Raw genomic sequence first — 17288 nt, 5'->3', positions numbered from 1 at the left:
CACTGAAGTGTGGCATTTTGAAGCACATAGCAGCAGCCTCTTTGTACAGTACATACACACCTTTTTAAAAGGAAAGCTTTACATCTGAAGCCGTGGACGATGAGGGTAGGCAGAAATACATCAGCGATTATGAGTTGCATCAAGGCATCCGTTTAAACCCTGAAACTTCTGAGTCAAATCCTGCCAAGAGACAGATGTCCAAAGCATGTCTGAACAGTTTTTGGGGAATTTGCTCAGAGAAGTAATTTAGTAATTTAGTTCAATTTTCAGTTTAATTTAGTTTAGGGTGGTGTACGACAAGAGACGCCTATTTCCTGAAGGTACAACGCTACCTTTCGGTTACTAGGGGCGCATGATTGATTTTGATCCGAGGTTAAAGGTGCCATTTTCATGTTTGATAGTTGGTCCCAGCGGTTGTGGCAAGACGTATTTTCTGAAATCTGTTCTGGAAAAATGTGAACGTGTGATGGATATTGTACCTCAAAACATTGTATGGATTTATACAAGTTACCAGCCCATGTATGATGAAATGAAGAAAATGAATAAAAAAATTAATTTCATTGAAGGATTGCCTGATTCTTTTGAAGATACAACTCTGTTTCCTCCTGAGCAATCCCATCTGGTCATACTCGACGATGTCATATTTCAGGCATCTGACCATCCTGAGGTGGTGAAAATCTTCAAACAATATAGACACCATCGAAACATGAGCGTCGCGCTGTTGACCCAGAATGTGTTTCACAAAGGTAGATACTATTTAAAAACCCCAGAGAACAGCTACAGATGAGCTCATCAGATTTTTCCTTCACAAAAACAGTTTTTCCTGGAAAGTTTTGAAGATGCTACGAAAGAGCAGCACGGCTATATAATCCTGGACCTCATGCCTTCATGCCCAGAATGTTACAGGGTGCGTACAATGTTACTTCCCCACCAGCAAACAACGATTTACATACCAAAAAGAAAGTAGGACGTCATTATGTCAGAGCGTATAAAACAGAATGAATTTCACGATCACCAGTGGTTGAGTTTCGTCTGTCACTCGGTTCAGTTCAAAATAGCTTGAGTCTGCGGGTAAATAATACCACGTACGAGGATAGACGATTTCGCATAGACCCACCACCCATTCACCGCTCAGTTCAATCGGTTTAGCCAAATCGATTGTGTAACAACTGCTGGTATTACTTTTAAATATTTCCTTACTGGCGTTGGAAGGCAGGGTCACGTAAAAGCCCTCCACGTTTGTGTGTTCCATGATTCTCTTTTGAAATCGAGTGATGGATTGATCTTTGTACACAGACTTTTTATATACTGACCACATCAATCAATTTAACCCAACTGTTGAACTTCTCTGGCCAGTTTTTCCATTGCACGAAAACTTGTTTTTCGCCGTTGACGGTACGTCGTTTTAAGATTTTCTCCACTTGAAACATTTTGTTTGAGGTCATTTTTACTTTTTGCAGCTCCGCTTCATAAAATGATCCCTCGATAGGTTCGCCGTCGTAGTCTTCTAATTTGTATACGGGGGGTGTACGGGGAATACGAACCCTCACTGTAAAGACTTCGTCATCCTGTGAACCCTGACGGAGTCGCTGTACTCCTCCAAAGCTAGCTGGATGTAGAGGGTCGTAATAGACTTTTTCCATCACCCATTTCTCTCCCAGCCTTTCCTCTGAGCTCTCTAATGTTCTCTAACACAACACATGAGCAAGAATGGATCTTTATTCATTTTTTTTTGTTATTCTTTATTTTCAAAAGATGGAAAAATACATTTCTTCACACAAGATTACATATTTGAAAAACAAGTCAACTATAAAAAGTAGAAAAAAATATATCGTGCTTTTAAAAACCATTGTGATTTTTTTTTTCTGTTCAAAAGAAAAATACATTTCTTCACACAAGATTACATATTTGAAAAAAAAGTCAACTATATCATGCTTTTAAAAACCATTGTGATTTTTTTCTCCCACTTACGATCCCTCGTAACACTCGGTGACCAAACGCAGAGAGGAACATTTTCACTGATCTTGTCCTATGAAATTTTTCGTACATGTCTGTGATGGGGTCAAAGATTTTCTTCACTACTTTCAGTTCGTGTAGTAATGTCTCTGCTACTACCCGGACTCTGAAATCCTCGGTTTTGATGTTCCGGGCACTTGCATCTGTTACTTAACAGAGGTTGAATAGCTGGAATAAAACGAGGTGTGATGAGTCTTTTCATCAGGCGGTAAAAGTTATCTCCGTAAAAGTCGTCCTCCAATGGTTCCCTTTACTTCCGGAGGCTGTGATACCAGAGTGGCTCGGAAACACCAACGGCTGGAGGTTGTGGTTCTGGATGGCCATGTAGCCCCAAAGATGATTTTCATCTGAGTCAAGTCATAATCGCTGGGGTAATTATCAGTTCTTGGACGCTTCTCCTCAGGATTCTCTTCATCATCATTGCTACAAAGGTACACTTCCTCCTCCTTGCATTCTTCCATAACCGTTTGCGTCTCTTTATCCAGCGTAGCAACACTCATTCTCCTTATTAGGGTTACAGGCAAATTGTAGCATCGTCTTCATCACACCCCAGTCGTCGAAGGTAATTTTCACTATGTCGGTTGAGGGACACAATTTTTCCCCTTCCTTCAGCCGATAAAAGCAAAGTTCACCTTCTTCATACTTGAACACATAACCCCACGATCCACTCATCCCACTCGCCTGTAGAGATCATTCCTCCTGCAGAGATACAGGCGGAGGCATCTGGGTACGACCTGGGTACGACATAGGTACAATGTACATTTCTTTGGAGCGCCCGGAGCCTCGAGACCTTCTTGATATATCGTTACAAGAGTCTCATAGATCAGCGAAGAGGACCAATTGTTAGGACCAGTCCCTCCTCAGTGAGGGCTAGATAAAGAGATAAAGACTCTACATCATCATCCATCTTAGAAGCAGTAATATCATTCATTGCTGACATAGTGAGTAGCAAGTACGCTAGTATCCTGTTGAGAATCAGGAAAGAAATCCTTTAACCTTTATATGCTTCTTTTTTAAACCTACCCATCTATTTCCTGTCGCCCTCATTTCTCATTGGTTCATTTGAATTGAAAAGCGCATTTCCTGTCTCTGCCCTGTACTGTAAATAGAACGATATTGCATCAGAAACACCTGTCGACCATCAATCAAAATTTTGACAGGTTGTGACCTCTTGACCTGACAGTCATCAATCAAACCACATTCCTAAGTGACATAAAGCACTTACTATAATCTCTCGTGTGCACTGTCCTGCACATTTTTCTAAGTTATCATAGTGTATTGCTTTGTTTTCAGTGTGTATTTTGTGTTTTACTGTACAACCAACATGTAGCTACTGGTTATTCTCTCTGGACCTGCACCTACGTTTTTTTTCAACATGGACCCTATTTTCCTATGTTTTTGTGTCAAACTGACTGATGGGAACAACAATCTTTGACATTGGTCTAGTATTAAGCGAGATCGCTGCAGTCAGCAGCGGCGAAACAAGCTACAATGTAAATAGGCTCGCTTTGCCAGAGCTTCCTCCACAGCGCTGTGGAGGAAGGTCTGGCTAGTCCAAACAGCATTCCGGGATAGGAGAAAAATGTGCTATGGTTTATTGCCATTTTGTTAAACCAATCACAATTGTCATGGGCTTCGCTAAGCACTGGACAGAGCCACGCTGCCGCTGCAAAAGAGCTTTGGGAAGGAACTTGTTTTGGTGGAACGTGTAAGTTCAAAAGTTGTTTTAGTCGTGCAACAGAAAACTCAGATTGGACATATAGTCTAGCTAGCTGTCTAGATGTACCTTGCAGAGATCTGAGGAGCAGTTAACCATAGTCCTCATAATTCCACCAGAGTTCAAAATTCCAACACAAAGAAAGCAGAAGGTAACAGACATCCGGCTGAAAAAAATGACATCCCGTGGAATTTCCGGCGGCAACGGAGCTATCCCGTAAGTGGAACGTTGTGGATATAGACTACAATGTAAGTTAATAGGGAAATTGTGCAGCTTGTATTTGTTTTGCCATTAACAGGCTCAGATTAATGTGTCTGACAACATTATGGCAAGGATATCTAAGGAGGTCGACCTTTCTGTTAAAGAGTAAGATCCTTTTTTTGAACTTCATAACATCCACGAAATTGTGTTATAAAGCCACCATGTGGATGTTCATTCAAAGTCGAAAGAAACAAAATAAAACTATGAAAAGCCGTTTTAGGTCATCCTTCCACTTTTCCAACCATCGCAACTCTAGTTTTGGTTGAAATAAACACATAACACAGTTTAACAATTTCCAAAAGTATGCTGGCTCTATACACTCTAAAAGTACTGTTTATTTAAATGGAGTCTGGTTTGGCGCTAGCTACCTCAGAGCTGTTTCGGGTTCAACAGAAAGGTCTTAAAGAGGTTTTAAAAAGGCCTAGCTCTATAGGGATCCTTTCTATAATGTTGTCAGACACTTAGAATAATAATCTGAGCCTGTCAGCGGGAAAAACAGCACTTTAAGTGGACCAAATTAACGATGCACATTTGCTTAATAGGGTTACATTGCAGCCCCATCTGTGGCTGGGGGATCCAGCGTTCATGCTTAATACTGGACCAATTTCAAAGATTGTTGTTCCTATAAGTCACTTACACACAAAAACATAGAAAAATAGGGTCCATGTTGAAAAAAACCTGAAATTACCCTATAAAGAGGTAAGACTGAAAATACAGAGAGAGAAATACTGCTAGTATGGACAAATAGGAACCTAACAAACTTAACGCTGAGGCAATTGGTCCCTTCCAGAAGGTGTCGGGCTATTCATTTAAAGCTGACCTGCCGAAGCAAGTGTGGCAGAATACCTACCCTCTAATGTCTGACTAAAGACAGTCTGTGTTTATTGTTTCTTGCCTTGTCTGACTTTGTTGTAGTGATGTTGGCAGCAATTGAGTCCGGGACCTTTTCTGCATGTCATCCCATCTCTCTCCAACTCCGGCTCAAATCAGAACATACTAAGTAATACACAAAAAACATAACCAAAAACAAATCACCCAAAAAAAGCTGTTGTGGAAGAGTAGAACAGTAACATGACAAAAGCATGACTTAAATTTAACACGTCCATTATGTGTTTGTTGTCATATTAGTTTTCAAGTTTCCTATTGAAACTTTATTCCTACAAATGTGGATTTAAATGTGAATGAAAATGATTCAGAACAATGTGCATGGTCCCCAACAAAAGCTGTTGTCTCAGTACAATGTCCAAAAATGCTACCTAGGTCATGACCTCTTTAAACACTATCTCAGGGCTTGTTGTCCTAATGTTTGTTGTTGACATTGTCTAACAAGTGCTGCATTCACACTTTGAGAGGGAACAATGACTGCACCTGTGCTCCATGAAAATGAATGACAACAGAACGGAAGATAAGCCATAATGCAAAAGGAGGGACTGTTCCAGACTGTACATGGAACCCCAATGTCATGGATGGGTTTGAGATTATAAAGCACACTGCTGTTACTATGAGAGTATTGTGTACTTTTGGGCATACTTGATCCAAGCATATCCACAGACCCTTGTAGCTCACCTGGTTAAGGGTGTGCCCCATGTACTAAGGCTCAGTCCTTACTGCAGCGACCTGGGGTTCTAGTCCGACCCATGGCCCTTTGCTGCATGTCACCCCCCCCTCTCGCTGCTGTCCTGTCAAATAAAGGCCTAAAATGCCCCAAAAATTATCTATAAAAACAAAAAGTGTGGATCACCAGTAGCATCCTGAAGGGAAATTTAAGAGCCTGGATCGAGCTGAGTTGGGACAAGCAAGCGTCAACCACCACAGCTGACACATCGAAATGTTGCTATTGGGTTTATCCCTCGCGCATGCGCAGTCATAACCATTTCTTTCGCGCTCTTGTGCCCTGCACGGGTCTCTCCTACGTCTGCAGTTACTGTATATTACAGCTGCGAGACCAGAGATCTGCTCCCAACATCAGCATTTTTCTTCAGCCAATGTTAGTGAAGCAGGTGGCCTAGATCTTAGAGGGCAATGCCTATACTCATGGAATCTGGAGTTACAATACGTAACTATCATTCTATTTCTCTATTCCCTCTAAGAGTTGTTGCTATTGGGTTAAGACCTGAAGCAGTCAATGCCACCGATGACATCAAAATCTCCAAGCAGATAGCATAGACTAGCTGCTTGAAGTTTGACTGTACAGGTTACTAACCTCTCCAAGCGCTCACGTTCAGCGACCAGGGCAACAGCCGTTGGCTTGTCACAGCGAAGTGGGAGATAGCACAGTACAGCAGCTCCCTGTGCCATATGGCAGCTGTCATGATGATGACGTCCCCTCGAGTCGGGAACCATGGTGTGCTCGTGTGTTCTAGTGCCACTAGAATGGCCATCAGGCTCTCTTCCTGAATGCGAGCCAGGAGACGAGGAATCAGGGGGACAGGGGGAAAAGTGAGACCAGTCTTGCGCCTTCATCTAGAACCACAGTGCACACTGTGCATTCTCTCGTGAGGCGAACAGATCCACTTTCGCCTTCCCAACCTGTTCTGTACAGGTTTTTTAATGTAACAAAATTATATTGTTTGCTTAAAAACCTGATAGGCTATCTCCATGACTGGCCTGCTTAACGTTGTGAGGCCCTGCCGCATGGATTCTGAAGGTGCTCCATAATTAATATTAAAATTATCATTAATTAATGCAAAGCACATTCCTCACGGGCACGCTGGTGCAGGAGGATGGAGACATGGCATACCAGATCTAATAGCGCATCACATGCCGTGCGGATAAGACAGAGTGAATCATGGAGACACATCACGCAATGAAAGCGGATGAAAAAAAGCATGGAGATGCCCAAGACGCCGTTGCCGATGTCAGCCACTGTCATACCTCTGAGGAGGGCTGTGGGTGCTGATAACGCTCTCGTGGAGTGTGCCCGGATGCCCCTCCCTTTACACTAAAAGCGTGGGTGATAACCTCACACAGCTGGTGAGACAGCTGCTGTTTTGAAAGAGCCGTGTGAATATTATATAGCGAACGAACAGCTGCTCCGCCTGATGTCTGCCGTGTGTAAAACATACTGAGATAACGCGCGCGCTGGGCAGACTCTTTTATGAGGCGGAAGGAAGAAACCCTCGAGGTAAGAAATTCTCGGCCAAAAACAGTTAGTTTTGACTTTCGGCATAAATGAAGGATTTGGCTGTAAAGTAGCCGCACTCCCGTCTTCTCTAATAGAAAAGCAGGATGGTGAGGCCGACAGTGAGCCTGGTAACAGCCGTTGGCTTATCACTGCAGGGTGGGAGATTGCACAGTCCAGCAGCTCCCTGTGCCATATGGCAGCTGTCATGATGATGACGTCCCCCGAGTCAGGAACCATGGTGCGCTCGTGTGTTCTAGTGCCACTACAATGACCATCAGGTCTCTTCCTGAATGCGAGCCAGGAGACGAGGAGTCAAGGGGACAAGCGAGACTAGTCTTGTGCCTTCATAGAGAAACACAGTGCGCACTGTGCATTCTCTCGTGAGGCCCTTTTTTTTTTTTTCGCCCTCCCAACCTGTTCCACAGCATCTGAATGAGAGTGGGATTTCATTTCCGCTCGTTGTGAGAGGGAACCCTGCGACATCGGGTTGTCAGAGCCGTTATCTAAACTTGAGATAGCATGATAGTTTTTTGAATTAAAGAATTGAAGTGTTAGCCGTTTGTGATTAGCTTTAACATCCATGTGTTCATCATGGGTAACATGTTTTTCCACACAGCACAGCGTTTCGAGAGCATTACTGTGTGTTGTCTGTTTACATAGCATTGAGTATCGTGCCCTCCCCACCGTGATTTGTTCGTTTCTCACAAGCCGTGGTCGGCAGAGTCAAAAGTGCGGTTGCTGCCCGATACATGCTGGAGATGTATGGCGGGGTCAGCGACTGAAATGTGTATTCGTATTAGAGTACCAAAAACAAGGCACACTAAGGGTGGGGACTCAGGACTCTCATCAATCCGCGTAATCAGCTGGTGCCGCTGTTGTGGCCGAGGCACCGCTCTCCAGGAGGTGTGTTTCCGCATCCCCTCCACTACCTGTAGCTCGTGGGTGTCCAAGGTGCAGTCCAAACAACCCACCAGGGACCTGTGCAGGCAGATGTCGATATAACCCTAGGGAACAGCCAAAGGCCATGGTGGAGACAGCAGAGCAATGATGTTCTGTGCCGCGGTCATCTAGGCGGCACACAAGTGCGCGTGGTCAGTGAAGCGGGCATCGACCTGGTCCCGGGGAGATGACGGTGTGGGCTTCCGTCAGCCGAAGGAGGATGGAGGGCAGGCTCGGCCACAGTGGCGTCTTTTCCACGTACACTTCCCAGTCTCATGTTAAAGTGCTCACTATGTTTGTATGCACACAATGTCTTTTTTTTATTTACACTTCCCAGTCTCATGGTAATGTACTCACTATCTGTGTATGCACACAATGTGTCTGATGTTACTGTTCACATTACTAAGTGAAGCTGTAGCTAATATGAATGAGCAAAAGAAAGGACTACATGTTCTACAAGGACCAAAAAATTTCAAAATGTTTAAAAAACAAGAAAAATTGAACAAAAAACGCATGCTATATTGCAAAACTATATTACAATGTCTATGGTATTGATTGTATACCACCAATTGCTTCAGATGATGATGCTTATCATGGAATTTTGTTTCTTACTGCCTGTGATAAGAATCACAAGAATCACATGCTCTGTACTTAGACATTGCTCACAGTTTGTCAATCATTACAAATAAATTTAGTGATTGCGTTTTGGAAATAAAGCTCACAGGAATGAAGCGCTATTTTTGAGTCCTTGAGGTGGTTCTGAATCTTATGTACTTATATTTCACATCTACTATAAGTGGCTTTTATCGGGATGGAAAAAAGGACAGATCAGTTTCACATTCACCACCTGTGAACTCTCCCACACAAAAAATATTCCCTGATTTTATGGTGTAAGAACACTTTCAAAAAGATGTATGCACAACTTTAAGCATTCATATTCGTATTTTTTAACATTTGTGTGTAAATTAATTTAGGCACGCAAAATTACGTTTTCATAGACGTGAGTCAATAAAATTACATTTGTGTTTTTATGTGAGAGTGACTCTAGAAGCTAAACATAAACATTCATGAGTACAACTCTGATTTCTACAAATACAAATTCTTCACTATGAACACAAATTCAAGTTTGTGGGTACGGGTAAAGAACAGTTGAAATGATATCACTGCCGTCACAAGGCAGGTAATCGAACCTCGATTCCATCTAACGCATGCGTCAAAGGCGAAAGATGGCTAACAACAGACCTGAGGCTGCTAGTCTAGGCTCAGCATCACAGGTAAAGTAAATAACGTGTTTATTCAACATTTGTTATACGATTTTACTATTTTGATAGCACTTTATAATGATATACATTTCTGCAACTCATAGACGTCATTGCTTTAGCTTGCAACCTAACGATATTTACTCGTTAACTCTAGTGCTAGATGACGTTAGCGTTGATGAAGTGTATGGGATTATTTTTGTGTCATTAATTCCAGGCAAAACTTCTCAAGTATCAAACAAAAAACACTAACTCAAGCAAAAAAAATGTCACCTCAAAGATAAAACTTAAAACTTGCAAACAAAACATCTGTGTAGTCGTAAACTATTGGTATTTTATTTGTTTGATATTATGTCCTTTTGTTTACAGTTCCCTCTGCTTCTTTCTCAGTGATCAGTTGTTTGCTCTCTCCAGCATGTTTGCAGTTTTGCTCCCAGTTTTCTCATTTGCTAAGTGTTGTAAAGTCTTTGTTTGCGGTTCTGACACAAAGCTCTCGTGTGGGCGGGTCTTACAGGGATGCGTCCCCATTGGCTAATGAGTTTTGGAGTATTTTTGAGTGACAGCTCAGTGCCTGCCTGCACCTGACATTTCAGTGCAGCTAACGTTAGAGATTTTGGAGAAACAGCGGATTCCTATAAGATTAATAAAGTGTAAGTATCATATATATTGTCTGTGATCTACGTTGCAAGCATGGTTACTAGACGTTTGTTGTTAGTAAGCTAGTAAGGCTGTGAAGTTAGCATTTAACGTTAGCTAACGTTAGCTAACTGCTAACCTTATCTAAAACAAATGCTAGCCAAGCCAAGTAATGTTGGCTTACAGTAGCTATGTTACTGAGCTAATTTGCCATGGGAATAATGTAGGCTTAGTGAGGCCTTACTCAATGGAGCTGTATTAATTATCGTCTTCTCTCTGTAGAACAATGAAACATTGTGGGACCTGCAGTACCCGAGCAGAGCTACGATGCTGTCCCAGGTAGGGCAGTAACGTAACTATATGGCCTATTATGACAAATTATTATCCAGCTAACTACAAATTGTTGTGGTTGCCATTGCTCTGATAACACACAATGCTAGGGTATTGGTTAAGTTGTACAATGTAGAAGCTGTGAATATCATGTATTCCTATCTAGAGGTTGACACATACAGTACATATGCAGTGTTAGCACTGCTTAACTGGTTCATCTGTATAGTCATGTGCTTTATTATAGCATAGCATAAAAACAAACTTAGTAATGATAGCTACATTTACAGCCAAGAGGATGACATTACAAGACAAGAACAAGAATGACAGAATGTTCATCTGTACTTTCCTAGTTATGACAAAGACTGACTATCCTAACTCTAATTACATCTATTCTGTTGCATTTGCATGCAGGTCAGCATAAGGAAAGTGTTCAGTGTTTTTAAAGCCTACACATTTGCTAATGGCGACTTAAAAGCAAGTTATTTTAATTGTAAATCATCCAAGCTTAGAAGCCGCAGTTATCAATAATAACTTTGTTACCATTTGATTTGTGTTAGGAACTTTGTTATAATTTTCTATCACAGCTCACATCAGGCAGCAGGCAGTCCAACCAGGAGGACGTGGTCGCAGCAGAGGGAGACGAGCCTTCAGTCTCTCTGTGGAGGAAACATACGTGTGCAAAGGCTTCTAACAGCCAGGGTATAGACCGATAGAGTATGTACTAATCATATTTTACTGAGATATATCCTACTACAGTATACTGTCCTGTAATTTAATTTTTGTGTTTACATTGTTTTACTGTAATTATATTTTAAAATGCACATTTTTACATTCACCCTTGTCTGTTTGATTCATTATATAATACATGAAATACGGTTGAGACTATTATAATGCTTTACTTTTAGTACAATATAAAATGGATATTTGAACGTATTTTGCTGTGGCCCTGGTGACAGAAGAAGCTGGAACTCAGTGTCAGTCATTATTTGCAGTACATCACAGGTCAGTATCAGTTTTCATCACCAACAATACACAAACATACTGAGTTATTGGGTTATGTATATATTTCACATATTCAGTTTCACCTAAGGCAAGCTGTATTTCTCTGCTGACTTGTGTTTGCAACAACACTTCTGAGGGTGGTGCAGGAATATCACACACAACTCCTGGACGCCTGGGATCATCTGGTCTCCTGAGCTCACTGATGGCCCACCGCTCCAGTCTGGATGACAGCCTTTTCTGCAGGACAGCTCTTTGAAGGGCTGGGATGTGGCTGTAGTCCTTCACTTCCTTGAATTCTTATTGTAAAGCATGAAGTACCTTATTAGATGATAAAAAGTGTTTGAATTTAGCTCAATAATAAATAATTTAAATAAAGCCTTTGCACTCTAGGAACATTGTTTTGGCTTTCATAATCACTACTGGAACATTTATTTCTGGAATATTATTGATCACACTTTCTAGATTCCTACCTCCGTGTTGACTACATGCGTAAAGTACAATATGGCTGGATGTTGAATTTACTCAAATGATCCATCTGCTTTTCCCTTGGATAATCTCCCAAGGTGGTCCAGGGCAGCCAGCAGGACCAGTGCTTCATCAGCCATACACATCAAAAAATAATGATCACTAAGCAAAGTATTTGTCAAGGGCCTGGTGTGTTAGTTAAAGTACATTGTTTGGACAGTAGTAAAAATATGCATTAATTCTAAATATTTTTGAAATATGTCAGTTATCTGCCATCTTGCAGCAGTGCAATAGAAGAAGAAACAGTGTGTACAGATGGAACATTATCTAATGTATGTGTCAATCTCTAGATAGAATACATTATATTAACAGCTTCTACATTGTACAACTTAACCAATACCCTAGCTGGATATTAATTTGTCATAATAGACCATATAGCTACGTTACTGACCTTCTTTGCTCGGGTCCTGCAGGTCCCACAATGTTTAATTGTTCTACAGAGAGAAGTAGCTACAGTAAGCCAAAGTTACTTGGCTTGGCTAGCATTTGTTTTAGCAGTTAGTTAATGTTAAATACTAACTTCACAGCTTTACTAGCTAGCTAGTATCTTAACACAACGAAACAACAAACGTCTAGTAACCATGCTTGCAATGTAGATCACAGACAATATAAATGATCAATACTTACACTTTATTAATCTTATAGGAATCCGCTGTTTCTCCAAAATCTCTAACGTTAGCTGGACTGAAACGTCAGGTGCAGGCAGGCACTGAGCTGTCACTCAAAAATACTCTGAAACTCATTAGCCAATGGGGACGCACCCCTGTAAGACCTGCCCACGCGAGAGCTTTGTGTCACAACCGCAAACAAAGACTTTGGAAGCGCAAATGAGAAAGCTAGGAGCAAAACTACAAACGTGCTGGAGAGAGCAAAATACTGATCATTGAGAAAGAGGCAGAGGGAACTGCAAACAAAAGGACATAATATCAAACAAATGAAATACCAATAGTTTTGTTTGCAAGTTTTAAGTTTAAACTTTGAGGTGATAAGTTTTTTGCTTGAGTTAGTGTTTCGTGTTTGATACTTGAGAAGTTTTGCTTGGATTTAAAGACAGAAAAAAATCCTATGGAAGTGCTCTGTGTGAAAGTAACGTGATAGTGATGTTAGAACTTGACCTGTTTCGCCGATTGACACTGAACTCCTAAGATATGCTATTGCATATTACCTGAAATAAACTTCACTGCTATCATATGTTTAGCAATGTCGACCAGAGCAGTAATGACAACTGAGCCAGACGAAGTAATTGCTTTAGCTTGCAAAATAATGATAACGTTAATTTACGCCTATTAGTTTGCCAAACATACTTCAGTTGTAATGTTTTGAATGTCTATCTAGCCTAACGTTACATAATGTTGAATTGGTACGGATAAGTTAACGGTTTGCATCTAATATGTATTTTGGCATTTACAGGGACCACTGGCTACTCAGTTACTGCAGCGTCTGGAATCAAGGATCACTGACACATTAAGTCAACCATACTTTAATTTGGACTACTTCCTGTACGTTGTAAATCAGGAAGCCTTTATTCTGACATCTGCATCTACCATTTTAAACATCCCAGCTGAAATTGTGGAGTGTCTTTTATCTCTTCAAAGAATGATCCACACAGCTCTTTCCCAAGAGAGTCCCTGTGTTTTTATTAGAGAAGGAGGATACGGCCAACCAAAATTTTGTTTTTCTGAGGAGCTGCTGTCCCGGCTCATTGACATGCCCTTACCAGTGTCTTGTATCACTGGGTATCAGCCAAAGTACAATTTTCCGGCGTATGCATGAACTCGGGTTGTCCACAACACTTACATACAGCAGTTTATCTGACAGTGAACTGGATGATGCTGTCCTCTCCATAAAAACCAGGATCCCAAACGCAGGATACAGAATGGTTAAAGGTTGTCTGCAAGCAAACGGCCATAGAGTTCAGTGGAATCGCATCAAGGTATTCATTTATTTATGTACTTTATTATGGGTGTTGAGTTAATCCAGCTCTTTTCATAGACTGCTCATTGTCATCTCATCCTTTTGATTTCAAGGTACAACATTGTCATATTTGGAGCAATAGATAGTTACTCAAGAATGGTGCATCACTTTTTTTTTACTACTTTTATTATAGTGCTTTATTCTTCTTGTATATGTTTGTGTTCATGTATTCACTGTTGATAGACTGCATGTGGGTCCGTCCATATTTTTTTTTCATTTTTTCGTTTTTTAATCCAAAACATATAATGAGAAAACCAAATTCTTATTTGTTTTTGCAAATTCCTTTTTTTGTTTCTCCTTTGAATTAAGACATTAAGAAAAAGAAGACAGGTGGGTCAGATGACCCGGAAGTAAAAGAAAATATATCAAAATAAAGGCCAAGCAGGGATGGCCATTCTGTAACATTATACATGGACTAACGTCATACCAGGGTAACGTCAGAAGATTAATATAAATTAAATTAAATAAACAAATTAGCCTGTACTGATGGAAGCATGTTAGCAACAGTAGTTGATTACATGCAGTTTAATATTGTGCATTTATCCAAGTGCACAGCAAGAGTCACGTTTAATGAGCACATTTTTGGTGCATTACATTTGGTAATATACTTTAACCTAAGTCATTATTGTGTGTGCAGTAGGCAATGTGAGTATATTTAAACATTTGCAGATTTACTATATGAAACTCTGTTTGTCTGTATAGATACTGTATCTGGAACCAGCAACAAATAACTGCTCAAACACTGCCCTTTCATTTTTCCTGAAAGCAGTGGAAAACTATGGCTGGCCTTCTAGGTAAATAGTGATATCTTGTGCTACTGTTTCTATGCTCTTGTTGATCATTTCAGTAATGTTCAATGGAATATTTTGTTGTGATAATTATAAATGAGCATTACCCCCCATTTATTTTCAAGGGTCAAGGGGGAGAAAGGCGTTGAAAATGTTGCAATTGCTGAAACCATGTTCAGTGTTACAGGCACTGGAAGAGGGAGCTTCATCGCTGGGTGAAGTGTACACAACCAAAGGTTAAACTAATAATTTACATAATCTACAATATATTCATAGTGAGAATGTTAAATCATTGTTGGAAAGTATTTTAAGTAAGACTATATGCAAGATTACTTTTTGAGTTGAGTAAGACCTGTTATTTTTTATCTAGGATTAAGCACCTATGGCGAGGTGTCTGGACCTGTGTCACTCATCTGTACTATGAAGTTCTTCACAGTCTAGAAGAAGATGGCCTGTTGGTTTTGACAGATGCTGTCCATCTGTTTTGTGCCCATTATGTGTTCCTTCCGCATCTGGTAGAGGCCCTTCACAACTTCACAGAAGGCTGGGACAACCATCCCTTACAATCTGAAGGTGGACTCACCACTAATTAACTCTGGGATATGGGTCACATGCAGAACCCTTTGTGACCCAGATGAAGATTTGCAAGTTTGTTGAAGCGATCTCTCAAAGTTGTCTCTAAAGGCAAAGTGCAGTTAAAAAGTTTTCAACCTGAAGGTGTGGATTTAGATTTATATAAAAAGAAGCTGAAATTTTGAATGGTGTCAATAACTCTAGAAGAAAGTTATTGAATAATAATATAGAAGTATGTAAGAGAGTAGTGTGTTGCTTCACTTAAGTAAGCACACAATTAGACCAAGTCAACTGAGCATAATTTATGATAGATTTTTAGTCTTTATTTTCTTTAGTCACTGCACTAGGCCTTTGTAGGTCAATGTGTGCTTGGCAGTGTTTTCAAATATTGAAAATAAATAAATAGATGTCATTTCATACAAATTAACACTATTTTCAGAACATGGAGCTGTTTGGAACTGACTGGGAGATGTTTGAAGGTGTGCCTGAAGAACCTTATGGAGTTGAAGTCCCAGAAATTGAGTGCCCACTGACTCCAGCTATTATGGAAACTGTACAGTCCATGATCAATCCCTCTGCATTGTCAGAATCATTTGGCAGAGACATTTATATATCAATGGTTCAGTGCATTGAAAGTCTGTGTGATACAAAGAAACGTCTAAGATATAATCAGTCCTTGCAAGAGATTTAATGGAATGAAGTTGAACATTTGCAAGCAAAGACTGCCAGTTACAAAAGGCTTGCTGTGACATTAGTTCATTTTAACATGGGAGTAACAGTGAGGTAAAAAACTAACTCATCATTCATTTTGGTTTTGAAGTGAACCATCACTAACAGCAAAACAATGGTTTTGTAACAATGAATAACAAAGTTATTCACAAAAACAATAAGTTGTCAAATAAAAATGCCAATAAAACAATGCAATGCATATTTTGACTATGGCAGTTACTTGGTAGTTTTCCCTTGGAGTGAGTTGTTACACCCTGTCAAAGGTTTGCCCATGGCATATGGCTAGTGTCATAATGTTTTTGAATTCACTGAATGTTTTCAGGTGCGCTGAGGGAAATGTGATTGTACAACTGCAGGCGCTGACAATAGGAAAACAAACTGTGTGATGTGTGTCACAGTCATGGTGGAATCTCACATTTATGACAAAGTCCTTCTTTTCTTGGCAGAACGGGCTTGTGTCCCTGTCCGGTGATCCACTGCATGATTTGTCCAACAGTCAAACTTTCTGGAGCAATATTGTTGTTGCTTGGGCCATCTTGTGCTTAAAAAAAGAGATTAAATGTGAGTCTGGATAAAAAACTATTAAAAAGATGCTGCCTTTAGTTTAGTTTTCAAGTTAATACAATTAGTTAATACAATCCCTCAATTAAATCAGATTAACCTGTTAAGCATAGCCCCTTTTTGGGTTGGGAGTAGGGGGTGTTAAAAGCCCTGGCTGTCTAGTTTATGGCTGTAAATTTCATGAAGCAATTATTCTAGAGGTCATAATATTAAATATCACATTTTACATCAAGATTCTGCAAAAAGAAACGTTAAGCCTTGTGAATTTATTGGAGTATATAAATTGATAGCTAGCCATTTCCACTGCACTGTATAAAAATTACTGCAGGACAGCAGAAGAAAAGCTTACTACTTCTATATTATTCAATATTGGCTAAAACACACCAGAATCCTCAATTTCCTGAAGGTGGTCCTGGAAAAAGTTCATGATGTTTGCTTCCATGCAGTGCCATGTTTCTGTGTATATTAGTACACTTCTCAAACTGTATCCTGGTTTCCTAGTCTCTTTATTGATGTTCAATTATCTGGCTCTTAACAATCTAGTTTTCTTCTAGTTCTGGTCCAAATTCACACTGATATCAACTAAATAACACTACTACGAGCTATTTCATAAATGTACATTCTTACTACATCGTAATAAGGTTTACAAATACTGTTTTTACTCGTGTTTCTGTTGTATCTGCTAGCGAGCTACTGCACATGTGCGAGTGCAATCAAAGATAGTACAGAAGAAGAAGAAGAAAAGAGGTCTCACTCTGTAGCTAAAACAGAGACCAGGTGAAAAGAGGATCTGCAGCAGTGAGAGAGAGCTGTGCAGTACAACAAAAATATGGTGTTTTTTGAAAATTAAACCA

Source organism: Sander vitreus, chromosome 18 (assembly GCF_031162955.1).
Source record: "Sander vitreus isolate 19-12246 chromosome 18, sanVit1, whole genome shotgun sequence".
In the NCBI taxonomy this organism is placed as follows: domain Eukaryota; kingdom Metazoa; phylum Chordata; class Actinopteri; order Perciformes; family Percidae; genus Sander; species Sander vitreus.
Note: the sequence above shows the minus strand (reverse complement) of the source record.